The following is a 14,461-nucleotide window of genomic DNA, read 5'->3' on the forward strand; positions in this document are numbered from 1 at the left end:
AATGCTGGGAATCGTAGTTCTGGTGGCAGACGGATCTCCTAGACCAGTGGTCGGCAAACTCATTAGTCAACAGGGCCAAATATCAACAGTACAACGATTGAAATTTCTTTTGAGAGCCAAATTTTTTAAACTTAAACTATATAGGTAGGTACACTGTTATTAACTTAATTAGGGTACTCCTAAGGCTTAGGAAGAGCCACACTCAAGGGGCCAAAGAGCCGCATGTGGCTCACGAGCCACAGTTTGCCAACCACAGTCCTAGACACTAGAGCAGGGGTGGGCAAACTTTTTGACTCGAGGGCCACAATGGGTTCTTAAACTGGACGGGAGGGCTGGAACAAAAGCATGGATGGAGTGTTTGTGTGAACTAATATAAATTCAAAGTAAACATCATTACATAAAAGGGTATGGTCTTTTTTTTTTTTTTTAGTTTTATTCATTTCAAACGGGCCGGATCCGGCCCACGGGCCGTAATTTGCCCACGGCTGCACTAGAGCAAAGTGAGCCTGGAGCAAGTTACTGTTGTGGTGGGGGATGGAGGGAAAGCAAAGGTGAGAGACATAAGTAAAATCAGAGTGTCTAGGAAAAATTAAAGGGAAGATACCCTAAAACTTCCAGGAAATCTCCACCAATGAAGCAAAGAAAAAAGGAAAGCCTCTATTATTCTGTGAGCAACAAACCAAACTGGGTTGGGGGTCTTAGACAATTCGCTCATGATTGCAAAGACAGACAGAAACTCCCAGATTGGAGAGGGCTCCCATGAGGGCTCCCAGATTGGAGAGGGTGCAGGTCGGGCTAAGGGACCCACCCCCCTGTGCATGAATCTTCGTGCACCGGGCCCCTAGTAAAAGAGAAACATGGTAATTAGTGTACAACCGCTACCCTTTTCATTGGCTAATCAGTGAGTATATGCAAATTAACTGTCAGCCAAGATGGCGGCCATCAGCCAGGCAGCTGGAAGCAAACATGAGGCTTGCTTGCTGCATTGACTGCAGACTCCAACATTCCCCGCCTGACTTGCGACGTCTGAGCTGGCAGTTTGAAACTTTGTAACAAATATAGAAGCTAAACAAAACCCCGGGATCTCAGAGCTGGAGTTATACATTGTTTCGATTATAGAACGCAAACAAACCAGCGGAAGCCTCAGAGCTAGAGCCAGAGCAAAAGCTGGCCCAGAATAAAATAAAAAAGAGAGAAAAAAAGGAGCAGTTGGGAGCTTCAGTCAATAACCGCCAGCCTGAAAGCAGCCCTCAGCCCCTCACCCAGACTGGCCAGGCACCCCAGTGGGGACCCCCACACTGAAGGGTGTGTGACCAGCTGCAAATAGCCATCATCCCCTCATCCAGGCTGGCCAGGCACCCCAGTGGGGACCCCCACCCTGATCCAGGACACCCTTCAGGGCAAACCAGCCAGCCCCCAGGCCTCTATCCTATATAGTAAAAGGGTAATATGCCTCCCAGCACCGGGATCAGCGGAGCCTCGAGGCCTCCTGGCACCGGATCAGCGTGACAGGGGGCAACGCCCAAACCCCCTGATCACCCTGCGACTCTGTGTGTGACAGGGTGCGGCGCCCCAACCCCCCCTCCCCCCCACAGGCCCTGCTCTATGTGTGACAGGGTAGAGCCATAACCTCCACATTGGCCCTGCCCTGAGTGTGACAGTGGCGGCGCCCCAACCCCCTGATCGGCCCTGCTCTGTGGGTGACAGGGGGGAGCTCCTCAACCCCCTGATCGGCCCTGCTCTGTGCGTGACAGGGTACGGAGCCCCAACCCCCCGATGGGCCCTGCTCTGTGCGTGACAGGGGGTGGCGCTGCAACCTCCCCATCGACCCTGCCTTGAGTGTGACAGGGGGCGGCGCCCCAACCCCGTGATCGGCCCTGCTCTGCGGGTGATAGAGGGCAGCGCCCCAACCCCCTGATCGGCCCTGCTCTGTGTGTGATAGGGGGCGGTGCCCTAACTCCCCTATCGGCCCTGCTCTGTGCATGACAGGGGGGAGCTCCCCAACCCCCTGATGGGCCCTGCTCTGTGTATGACAGGGGGTGGCGCCGCAACCTCCCCATCGACCCTGCCTTGAGTGTGACGGGGGCGGCGCCCCAACTCCCCAATCGGCCCTGCTCTGAGCCCGACCAGGGGCTGAACCTAGGGATTGGGCCTGCCCTCTACCACCCAGGAGCAGGCCTAAGCCAGCAAGTCGTTATCTCCCGAGGGGTCCCAGACTGCGAGAGGGCACAGGCCGGGCTGAGGGACCCCCCTCCCCCCCCCCGTGCACAAATTTTTGTGCACCGGGCCTCTAGTAATAATAATAAAAGGCTAATATGCAAATTGACTGAACAGCAGAATGGCCGGTTGCTATGATGCGCACTGGCCACCAGGGGGCAGATGCTCAATGCAGGAGCTGCCCCCTGGTGGTCAGTGCACTTCCATATGGGGAGTGCCACTCAGCCAGAAGCTGGCTGATGGCCCACCTCCATGGCAGCACTAAGAATGTCCAACTAATGGTTTAGGCCCGATTCCTTGGTGGCCTAAGCCTTTAGTTGGACATCCCCCGAGGGCTCCCTGGCTGCCAGAAGGATGTCTGACTGCAAGCTTAGGCCTGATCCCCCGGGGAGTGGGCCCAAGTCAACAGGTGGACATCCCCCAAGGGGTCCAGGACTGCAAATGGGCGCAGGCCAGGCTGAGGGACCCTCACCAAATTTTTGTGCACCAGGCCTCTAGTTATAAATAAAGCTGCCACATGACCCAGCAACACCACTTCTGGGTATTTATTTAGAGGGAATAAAAACACTAACTTGAAAAGACACATGCATCTCTATGTTCATTGCAGCAGCATCTACAATATGTGGAAGCAACCTAAGTGCCCTTTAATCCATGAATGGACAAAGAAAGTGTGCTATATATACAGTGGAATATTATTGTGCTATAAAAGGAAGGAATTCATGCCATTTGGGTCAACATGGATGGACCATGAAGGTATTGTACTAAGTGAAGTAAATCAGAAAGAGAAAGACAAGTACAGTATGATCTCACTTATATATAGAAACGTTGAAAAAGTCAAACTCAGAGATACAGGGAACTGATTGATGGTTACCGGAGGCAGAGCCTGTGGGTTGGGCAAAATGAATGAGTTTGGTCAATGGTACAAACTTCCAGTTATAAAGTGATTAAATCATGAGGATGTGATGTACAGCATGGTGACTGTAGGTAATAATAGTGGGTACTGCCCCGCTGGTGTGGCTCATTGCTTAAGCATCAACCTATGAACTAGGAGATCATAGTTCGATTCCTGGTCAGGGCACATGCCCAGGTTGTGGGCTCAATCCCTAGTAGGGGGCTTGCAGGAGGCAGCCGATCAATGATTCTCATCACTGATGTTTCTATCTCTCCCTCTCACTTCCTCTTTGAAATAAATAAAAATATTTTTAAAATAATAATAATAGTGGATATCAATACTATTAGCTATAATGATGCAGTTAATAGTACTGTGTTGTACATTTGAAAATTGCTAAAAGAGTATATTGCTAAAGAGATGTACATAAAAATATAATATGCCCTTTCTCCCATCCAAGTACTAACCAGGCCCGACCCTGCTTAGCTTCCGAGATCAGACGAGATCGGGCGCGTTCAGGGTGGTATGGCCATAGACTAATATGCCCTTTCTCAATGGAGGAAATTATAAATCTCTTTAGGAGGACATTAAAGATGCAAATAAATAGACAATATGCATGTTAATGGGTATGGCAACAATCCTATCTAATAATAGGTAAACATGGTAATTAACCGTACTTCCGACATGCTTCCCATTGGCTAATCAGGGCGATATGCAAATTAACTGCCAACCAAGATGGCGGCCGGCAGCCAGGCAGCTGAAGCGAACAGGAGGCTTCCTTGCTCCAGTGATAGAGGAAGCCAAGGTTCCCCACCTGCTGCTGCTGGCCTCTGAGCTTGCACTCTAAGAAACAATTTTGCAAATATAGAAGCTAAACAGGCTCCAGAAACCTGCTTTCAGCCAGCCCGGCTTCAGCCAGCAGGATCGCAACAGTGTTTCAATTATAGAACCCAAACAAACCCAGATCCCTGCTTTCAGCAGCTGAGGTCTCAGAGCAGGATCTAAGCCTCAGAGCTAAAGCCGGCTCTCAGCTCCAGTGACAGCCATAGAAGGTAAATAAATCCCAGAATAAAAAAAAGAAAAGAAAAATAGGAGAGGTTGGGAGCTTCAGTCTCCCGCCAGCCTGAAAACAGCCCTCAGCCCCTCACCCAGACTGGCCAGGCACCCCAGTGGGAACCCCCATCCTGAAGGAGGTGTGACCAGCTGCAAACACTCATCATCCCCTCATCCAGGCTGGCCAGGCATCCCATTGGGGACCCTCACCCTGAAGCAACAAGATGGCGGCTAATTTGCATACTGAAGGCGGGCAGCAGCGGGCAAGGCTGTCCTTGGTCCAGGACCCGGATCTGTGACCCTGCCGGGCAGGGGGCAGTGCTTGAGGCTGTCCACGGGACCAAGAAACGGATCTGTGACCGTGCTGGGCAGGGGGCAGCGCTTAAGGCTGTCCTCAGTCCCTGGACCTGGATCCATGACCCTTCCCGGGGAGGGGGGGGGGGGGGCGGCAGCTCGCACAGGGGCGGATCGGCTGGGGTTGGGCAGGGCAGAACGCCTGGCTTCCGCCCAGCCCCAGTCATTCTGGGCAGGTGAGCAGTGCAGAGAACCTCTGGACAGGGGAGGCAGGCCAGCGGAGGGCGGCCTGTACTCCCCACATGGCGGTGGTGACAGCTGTGAGCGAATCAAGTGGAGCCTGCAGGCTGAGCTGAAGTAGCGCTTGCAGGCCATCAGCGCCCAGGAGTGGCTGCGCAAGATCCGCCTCCTGGCCCAGAAGGTGCAGGATCACAGGGACAGCCACCGTGGCGGGCCAGACTGACGTCCTCCTGGCCGCACCACGGGGGTTTTCGGATCTGCAAAGCCGGAAGCCTCCAGTGTGCACATCCCCCCCTGGCATGCAAACATCCGCCAGCACACTGTCACCCTCCCACGCCTGCAACAGTTGCAAACCAAGGCGTTCACAAGTTCCCCCCGCCTCTCCACCGCACTTCCATCAACCCAGCATGCCTAACACCCCCACAGGATGTGCACACATCCCCTCTGATGCGTTCACGTCCTTTGGAGAGTGTCTGGGTGTTTTGGGTGCTGAGGGTGGGCACCTGTGGGATGACAGTGAGAGGGCGGAGTGGTGATGCCCTGTTCCCATGGAGGCCAGTGCAGCTACGAGATCACCTCTGAGGGGTTAATGCAGGTGCTGAGGCAGGAGCAGGTGCAGACAGACACACCTGGTGGGCGCGGGCGGCCCTCACTGAGGTGCCTTCGGTCAGCGTTCAAGATCAAGAACCCAGAGGCAGAGAGGAATTCCGTCCTCTCAGTGAAACAGTGGGGTAGTCGGGGCGACTGTAGAGGAGGAATGTGCACTTTGGGTGTCAGCACCCATGAGTGAAGGCTGCCCTGACTGAGCCTTGCTTGCTTGGGGTCTAGGGCACTCCTGCCTGGCAGCGGCTGATAGGACGTGCTTTTCCGAATTAATGAGAGAAAACGTTGATTCTCTTGCTGTCCACGAAGGTGGAAAGTGAAGTGGGGAGACATGTGGAGAGTGAGCGAGGTTCCCTGTCTGGGGGTTCCAAATCTGCTGTTGGTTTCTCTCACTGCTGACTAGAGATATACAGGGTGTCCCCCCAAAATGTATACACACTTTGAATACATAGTAATTCCAAGGGTTTTAAGCATAAGAAAGAAACAACAATGGAGCTGTTATCTGTTAAAAGTGTGGGCACAAACAGGTAATTGGACATTCCCTGAGGGGTCTCAGATTGGAGAAGTTGAAGGCCAGGCTGAGGGGCCCCTTTCCCCCCTACCCCAGTGCACGTATTTCATGCACCAGGCTACTAGTCTATATATATATATATATATAAAAGCCAAGCAACCAGAACAGTGGAATGATCAGAACATTGGAACGATCAATCGCTATGAGGCACACTGAAGTGGCAAACCGGCCCAAAGGGATTCCTGATTGGCCCCCCAACCTCTCATAGCCTCTCCTCCTGGACAGCCCCACCCCCAATCGTCCCCCCCACCCTGATTGGGGATGGGGCTGGTGACCAACCTTCTGCATCCCCTCCCCCGTGCCTGCCAAGCCCCAATGGACCCCACCATGCACAAATTCATGCACTGGGCCTCTAGTATTATATAAAAGTCTGGCCTACCCAAATTAATCTGCAGTGTTAAAGCAACATGTCACCAATCTCCCAGGTGACTATTGTGGAACTTGGTACTGCTATTGTAAATTTATATTGAAGTAAATTTTTTCAAATTCAGCCAAGGCAATCATGAAAAACAATGTATGAGGACTGGCTCTATAAGACATCAAGACATATTAAAATGTTACAGAAAAGAAGATGGTGCTGTATTAACACTGGGTTAGACCACTAGACCACAGGAAAAGAACAGAGCACCTAAAAATACCATAGACCTAAACCACAGGAAACGCCAGAAGTGATGAGAAGATAAACTTTTCAATAATGTATGTGGGCACAAAAGGATACGAATGCAGTGGGATGAGATTGCACCTTTGGCTCCTACAATGCACTAAAACCCAGGGCAGATGGAGAAGAGCTATTGTTTTACGAAAGACAAGTCAGTGGAACTCTTAGAAGGTAATATTGTGGGATGTCTCCAAGAACTTAAGGTAGGCAGGGCTCCCTGAATAAGACATAAACAGCACTATTTATAAAGAGAAATATGGACTATCTGGACTATGTTACAATTCAGGACTCTTCATAAAAGGCACCATAGGTACTGCTAAATCATCAGCCATCAGGTGAGAGAAGAATTTTACAACACATGCAAGCATCAGAGTGTCGGTCTCCAGAATACAATAAGAATTTCTACAGATACATGAGAAAACAAAATACAGAAAAATGGGCTCACTTGAGCTGCACCTCATAAAAGAGAAAACAACCAGCTGGTAAACAAATGAAAAGCAGCTCCACGTCATTAACAACAGGAAAGCGCTCGTTAAAACAACAATAAGATAATATTACACTGGCTCCAAGTGGACGAACATTATAGTGTCTGAAAGCACCCAGTGCCACTGACAGTGTGGGCCAACGGTTGTTGAAATGTAAGTTGGTACCAGTGCTTCAGAGAAAACTACCATCTTCTACTACACTAAGGACAGTCACACCATACCCAGCAATTCCGCTCCTAAACTTCTATCCTAGATCAAAGCCACACTGCATGGGAGCCAATGGCCACTTGGGGCAGGTGACCCCTTGAAGGGTGCCTGTAAGGATGTGAGCTGTAAGGGGCTAGATGATGAGTTATAAGGGTAAAGCACACACTGGACTTTGAGGACTTACCACAAGAAAATGAATGTAGCCCTAACTGGTTTGGCTCAGTGGATAGAGCGTCGGCCTGAGGATTCAAGGGTCCCAGGTTCGATTCCAGTCAAGGACATATACCTTTTTTGCGGGCACATGCCCAGTAGGAAGTATGCAGGAGGCAGCTGATCGATGTTTCTCTCTCATCAATGTTTCTAACTCTCTAGCCCTCTCCCTTCTGCTCTGTAAAAAAAATCAATAAAATATATTTTTAAAAAATAATAAAAAAAGAAAATGAATGTAAAATATCTATTTTCATATTCTGAGACCAATTCTATTGCGGGTGGCATGAGGAATTTCTCCCACACCATCAAGCAATGCAACTACTCAATTTTGACACTACCTACCAGAATGTACCATTAGATGCCACATGTTTAAGGCTAAATTCTTAACCTGCTCTCCTTAATCCCATGCCAGGTGCTAATGTCAAGTCCAGGTTATCCACTGTGCTTCTGACCAACAGGCTATAAGTCAGAGGTTTCCAAGATTTCCTAACCTTTGGGTTTATTAATTTTCCTGAAAGCTCACAGGTAATATGTAAATATTAGGAAATGTAAAATCCATTTCCCCCATACAACTAGTTTGGACTTAGCTGTTATTATGTATGGTAAGGAATTTAAAAACTTTTTTTTCTACAGGAAATGTTGGTTGTTGTGTTTTGTGGTTTGTTTTTTTTGAAAAGCCAATCAGATTTTCAAATTTACTCAGTTGAATTTTTGTTATTTAACACATTTTTATTGAATTTATTGGGGTGACATTAGTTTGTAAAACCATACAGGTTTCAAGTGTGCAACTCAACAAAACACCATCTGCACACTGCATCTGTGTGACCATCACCCCAAGCAAAATCTCTTTCAATCGCCATTTCCCCCTTATTTGCCCACCTCCACCTAGCCCCCTTCCCCCTTTCCCTCTGGCTATCACCAGACTGCCCCAGTTACTTGTTCCAAAATATCTCTATTACTTTCTTATTTTTGAATTATCTCTACTGCACATAAATTATAAAGTGATATTTAAAGATAGTATTTGCTTTCTTCTGCTTTCCATCCTCACTACTGATCATTCAATTATACTGCTCTTCTTTTTAATGTAATCTGTCTTTTCCTCTCTGGTTGCTGTTCAGATTTCCTCCTTGTCTTTGGTTTTCTTTGACTTACACTGATCCTCACACAACCTCACTGTGGGAGTGGTCTCCTTTGAAACTCCTCACCTTGGACAAAACCAGTTTTGGTTTCATTTCCAGGCCACAAAGGCCACAGAACCAAAGGTCTCATGATTAGTCTGGGCAAATGCCAGTGGGAATTTTGGTATTTTTGGGGGGTGGGGGGGATTAGATATTCTGCCTAATTTCTGGATTCAAGCTTTTTCTAAAATTCTAATCTAATAAGTTTCCATTTAATTTTATTTTCTCTTATTTTATACATTTATAATAAGGTATTTCATTTTTTATATTCACACCCCCTCCCAAGGGTTTTGCTATTTCCAGCAAAAGTCTGGAATAGAATGATGTAACCTGTTACTACCAAAAGCAGAGTCACAATTCCACTTCTACCACACTGAGAATGGGGTTTGTGTAGTGGATGTGGGGCGGGGGGGCCAATGCCCTTCTAGTCCCACACTGTGAATGTCCACTTCTTTCCTCAGGGCCACTTTCTAACATTTAGGAAATAACTTATCTGGGTTGGTATTTGTTTTGTTCACTGGGGCAGTAACCTGGGCCCATACTGCTTGTGGCCACCAGAGCCAGTGTTGTGGCTGGACCAGCCCTTGTGGTTCTTGCTGTGATTATAGGACACGTGTCATCAACAACCACACGGGAAGTTGGAAAAAACAAGTTCCTCATAGTGGCTCCCACAGCCCTTTTCTGCAGTTGTGATTTCCACAATTTCTGTTACCCATGGTCAGGTCTGAAAATGAAAAATTTCAGAAATAAACAATTCATAAGTTTTAAATTTCTCCGTGTTCTGAATAGTATGATGAATCTCACACTGTGCCAGTCTGTCCTGCCGAGAGGTGAACCGTGCCTACTTTGCCCAGTGTCTCCATGCTGTATACACTACCCACTTGTTAGTCACTTAGAAGCCGTCTAGGTTATCAAATCAACTGTCCTGGTGCCGTGGTGCTTGTGTTAAAGTCACCCTTATAGTAGCCTAAGGCTACATCACAATGCCTACCTCATTCACCGCCCTTCAGCCCATCATGGAGGCATTGGGTGTCATCTCACATCAGCGCAGGCAGGAGGTGAGTACAGAATCAGGAGATATTTTGAGAGAAGGAGAGACCACATTCACATAATCTTCAGTACAGTATGTATGTTATAATTCTTCTATTATATTATTCATTATTATTGCTCATCTCTAATTTATACATCAAAATTTATCGTGTGTGTGTGTGTAGGGGAAAAAATCATCCTATATAATAAAAAGCTAATATGCAAAATTTCCCCTCAACCAGGAGTTTGACCAGGTGGTGGAGCCAGCTGGACAACCACCCACAGCCCCTCCATCCAGCTGGGACAGCCAGATTGGCCCCGACTGGGGAGGGCCGGCTGGACCCCACCCATGCACGAATTCATGCACTGGGCCTCTAGTACTATATATAAGGTTTGGAACGATCTGTGGTTTAAAACACCCACTGGGGGTCTTGGGACATATCTCCCAAGAAGAAGGGGGACAATTGTACTTACAAGTCCTGGAGGACACACAACACACCGAGGCCCACTCAGCAAGGTCACAGGTAGAGAAACAGAGAGGACCTAATGTTCAGCTTCTATTGGGGAGGAGAGTGGGGTGCCCAGGATTTTGCAGGATTTCTCTCTTGGTGAATTTAAAGCAAAGGAGCAGGAATTAAAGTTCCAGGAAGGAAAATTGGGCTACTGCAAGCAGTCAGTTATGTACGTCACCCATGACTTTCTAAAAGGGAACTTCATGGGCGGGACAGCCTGGCTCTTCATCCGATGGATGCCTTTGGCATAGAAGCCTAGACCACCGCTAGCTTAGCATCACCCACTTATGATAAAAAGCTTATTCTTAGCCACCTGTGCTGTAGCACTGAATTTTTGGCTGTTGTGTTGTATGTGCTCTTTCTTCAGTCCACCCTCTCAACCCACGTCCCTCCAAGAACTCACGTTTGAAGGACAGAATCGTGTTTGCCAGATGAAAGCAAGGACGCATGCTCTCCAGGAGAGTGATCTGCTATTGCAAAGACTTTCATGGAAGATTGAAGGAACAAAAGCCACGAGGAAAGGGTGAGTGAGTAGATCAGTGCCAGAGGAAGGTGCCTGTGATGTATTGTCTACAGCCAGGGAGTCAGGAAGGGGTGTGTGTAGGAGAGAGTCGGGGTCGGCTCTCTGGCTTGTCCTAATGGACAACCCAGATAGGAATCGGGAGGACCTGTGGGAGGCGCTCCCGCACCCCCTGCAGCGCTGAGAGCCCTACAGGAAACACTCTATGGTTACAGCAGAGCTCTATGGTCCTTTCAGCCCCGCCCCTTAACTTCCGCTTCCCCTCGGTAAAATGGCTTCTTCTTCCCAGCGCTGTGCGTGCTTGTGGCTCCTCATAACTGTGTGGAGGGCGTCGCAACCTTCTTCTTCCCCGAATAAGTCCTTTTTGGTGATGAAATACCTGGTCAGCTCTGGTTACGGCGCACGGACTGTTGGGAAGGTTCCCGTGGGGCCCTTCAGTGGGACAGAGAAGGGCTGACGGGCAGGAGGTGCCGGGAGAATGAACAGGTAAAGTGAGGCGAGATGACCGCAGAGAGACGACAAGATGCCTCATCATGAGCCGAACTCCAGGTCGGGAGGCTTTGAAGAGTCTGGGATGGAAAATGACACCAACAAGCGTCCGCCTCTCCACTGGGCCTGCTCACCTCCGGCTTCAGGAGAACTTGCCAGCAGGACCTTCCTGTTTAAAAATAAAAAGGGAGACCAGCCAGCCCTGGGCACTCGCCATGTGAACTCTGTTGGTTCACTTCCGTTAACTTCCATTCACTTCCGTGTTAACTTCTTCAACGCTCAGGACCAGCTCTGAGTAGGATGCATGGTCTCTGCTGTACACAATGGGAAATTGAGGAACAGAAACGCATGAGTCCCTTGATGACAGTGCCGTAGGATGTGCTGAAGCCAGCATTTTATTTGTGAAAAGGTGAAAAGCCAAGATGTCCAGCCCCCAACGTGGGAGTCGAAAGGGGAAGCTCACAGGAAGTCCTGGGGGAAGCTGTTGCCTCGGTGGCTGGTGGGGGGACGTGGTGTTGGTGTTGGTCATGATGGTAGGCGATTGGGAGGAAGAGCTACACCTGGAGCAAGGCGGAGCCAATTGTCAACCATGTTATATCTGGTTTGATAGTTGTTCACGGCAGGAGGTTAGTCATTACTTTCTGCCTGGTTCCTTTTTATGTGTTCCATGTTGACAGTGACAGTCCCTATTTTACCATCTATTTTCTTAAACACGTTGATGACAGAGTTCATGCCTGAATAGATATATTCCAGGTATCTAATAATTATTGATGCTATTGTCAATGGCATCTTTTACAACATCCTAATTTTTGTTTATTGCTGTGACATAGCCATGCATTTGATGCTTTTCTAATTTGATTTTGTCTCTAGCAACCTCACTAAGTCGCTTATTAACTTCCCAAATATATCCATTATATACTTGGGGATATTTCTATACATGAAATCATTTATTAAAAAAAAAACTTTGTTTTCAATGTTCAAAGCTATATTCTTATTGCCTTTCTAGGACCCAATGCTGCTGCATTAGGTGTGGTATTTGCTGAAGACACCCTCTATCTCGTTAGAGAAATTCTGTGTAGAGGGCTGTGAGTTTTATCATGAAGGCATTTGAAATCACCCAGTCCTCATTGTTTTACTTGTTGAGATTTAATCAGTCAAGGGCCTGTGAGAAACAACAGAGGCCCCACTATGTATTTCAGCAGCGGGAATTTAATGTAAGGAATTTGTTATGCCCGTGTTGGAACACAAATGGAACAGAAAGGGAACACAGTTTGGAGGTCCTAACTCTAATCAAACTACCCAACCTGAGTTTATAGGTATACCAGAGGTCCGGTGCATAAATTCATGCACTGGTGGGGTCCAGCCCGCCCGCCCCAATGGGGGCCGACTGGTGGTGGGTCCAGCCAGGGTGAGTGGCTGCAGGCCATTTTGCAGCTGGCCCCAACCCCATATCAGAGTTGGGGGGCAGCTGGGGGGCTGGGTCAGCCAGGGTGAGGAGCCACAGTCATTCTGGTCATTCAACTGTTTGGTCGCTGGGCTTTTATTATATAGGATAATTGAGATATAATTGACCTATGACTTTTTGCTAGTTCCAAATTGTGAAGGGCCCATCACAAGCTGTTAAAAATCTTGTTAATATCCACAGCCACGTAGTGTTACACACTTTTTTCTCCTTATGATGAGAACTTGTAACAATTTTTTTCAAAGCAATTTTCAGATATTCAACACAGTATTATTAACTATATTACTATAGTTCATAATATCAACACAAACTATTATTAACTACAGTCACCATGCTGCATATTATGTCCTCATAAATAATTTTATAACTGAAAATGTGGACCTTTTCATACCCCAACCCCCTCTGCCTCTGGCAGCCACCAAAGTATTCTCTACATGAGTTTGATTTTTTTTCACACTTTCCACACATAAGTGAGATCATACAGTGTTTGTCCTTCTCTGTCTGATTTACTTCACTTATAATGCCTTCATGGTCATTCATGTTGTTGCAAAGGACAGGTTTTCCTTTTTATGACAGAATAATATTCCATTGTACATGTACCATTTCTTCACCCACTCATTTATGGATGGGCACTGAGGATGCTTCCACATCTTGGCTATTGCAGAAGATGCCAAAGTGAACATGGGAGGACATACGTCTTTTCAAGTTCGTGTTGTCATTTCTCCCAAATAATTACCCAGAAGTGGTGTTGCTGGGTCCTGTGGCAGCTCTATTTATAATTTTTGAGGAACTGCCATACTGATTTACTAGTACATACTGGCTGCCCCAATTTACATTCCCAGAGTGCATGGGGGTTCCTCTTTCTGAACATTCTTGTCAACACTTATTTCTTGTCCTTTTTGTATCCCAGCTTGAGATTTGCTACATGGTTCAGTGATAGGAATTGTGGGGCACAGCCATGGAAACTGTGCTTTCTTTAGTCCTCTGTTTGCACTGGACAATCTTCATTGTAATACCTGAGGAGTCTCGGTGGTGGTCATTGTAATACATGCGTGAGTGGAGCTGGTTACCTCTTCTTCATCTGCACCCGAGGCAGGGAAAGACCTGGTTTTGTGGAGCTTGATATTTGTACAAATGTTGAGATCACTGCTTCAAAACTAATACACAATGTGGCGCACATGAATTTTTCTGACATGAGAACACACATCATGTCACAAAGCTACAATTCTGAAAACCAAAAATAAGACAATTCCGAAAAATTACAGACCTTTTTTATTAGCAGTATGGCATACCTTTCTACAACACCTGCATAACACACTCCCCACATTTTTTTGACTGATACATTTGATGGACTCTTTATAGGACAATAATCCTGTCATATACTATTATGTGTTAATATCATACTAAGAAACTATTAATTGTTTAATATTATATATATATATATATATATATATATATATATATATATATAGTATAGAGAATAGAAAGAGAATTCTGTGTCCTCAGCATGGTTGAGAGAAATTTCTTTTTCTCCTGTACAGTTTAAGGAATTTATTTCAGTCGCACAACTCGTTACTGGGAATGTCTGAAGTGTTTCACATCATGTCATATTTGGGAAAACATTGATCAAGTTTCTTTTTCTTCATAAAATAGGAGTAGGATTGAAGGTTATGTCCACACATCACTGGAGCCCCTGCTGGGCTTTGAAAAGAGACTGTAAGGTGGCAAATTTGCTGTCATGTGGAGATCCAACCTCTGAGGCTCGCCCTGAAGGGGTGCGATCTGCCTTCACACATCCCGTTCTGATGGGGCCTGTGTGCTGTCACTGTCCCTCAGACCCTGGG

Source organism: Myotis yumanensis, unplaced genomic scaffold (genome assembly GCF_028538775.1).
Source record: "Myotis yumanensis isolate MYYU_CA2020_CCGP unplaced genomic scaffold, mMyoYum1.0.hap1 SCAF_23, whole genome shotgun sequence".
In the NCBI taxonomy this organism is placed as follows: domain Eukaryota; kingdom Metazoa; phylum Chordata; class Mammalia; order Chiroptera; family Vespertilionidae; genus Myotis; species Myotis yumanensis.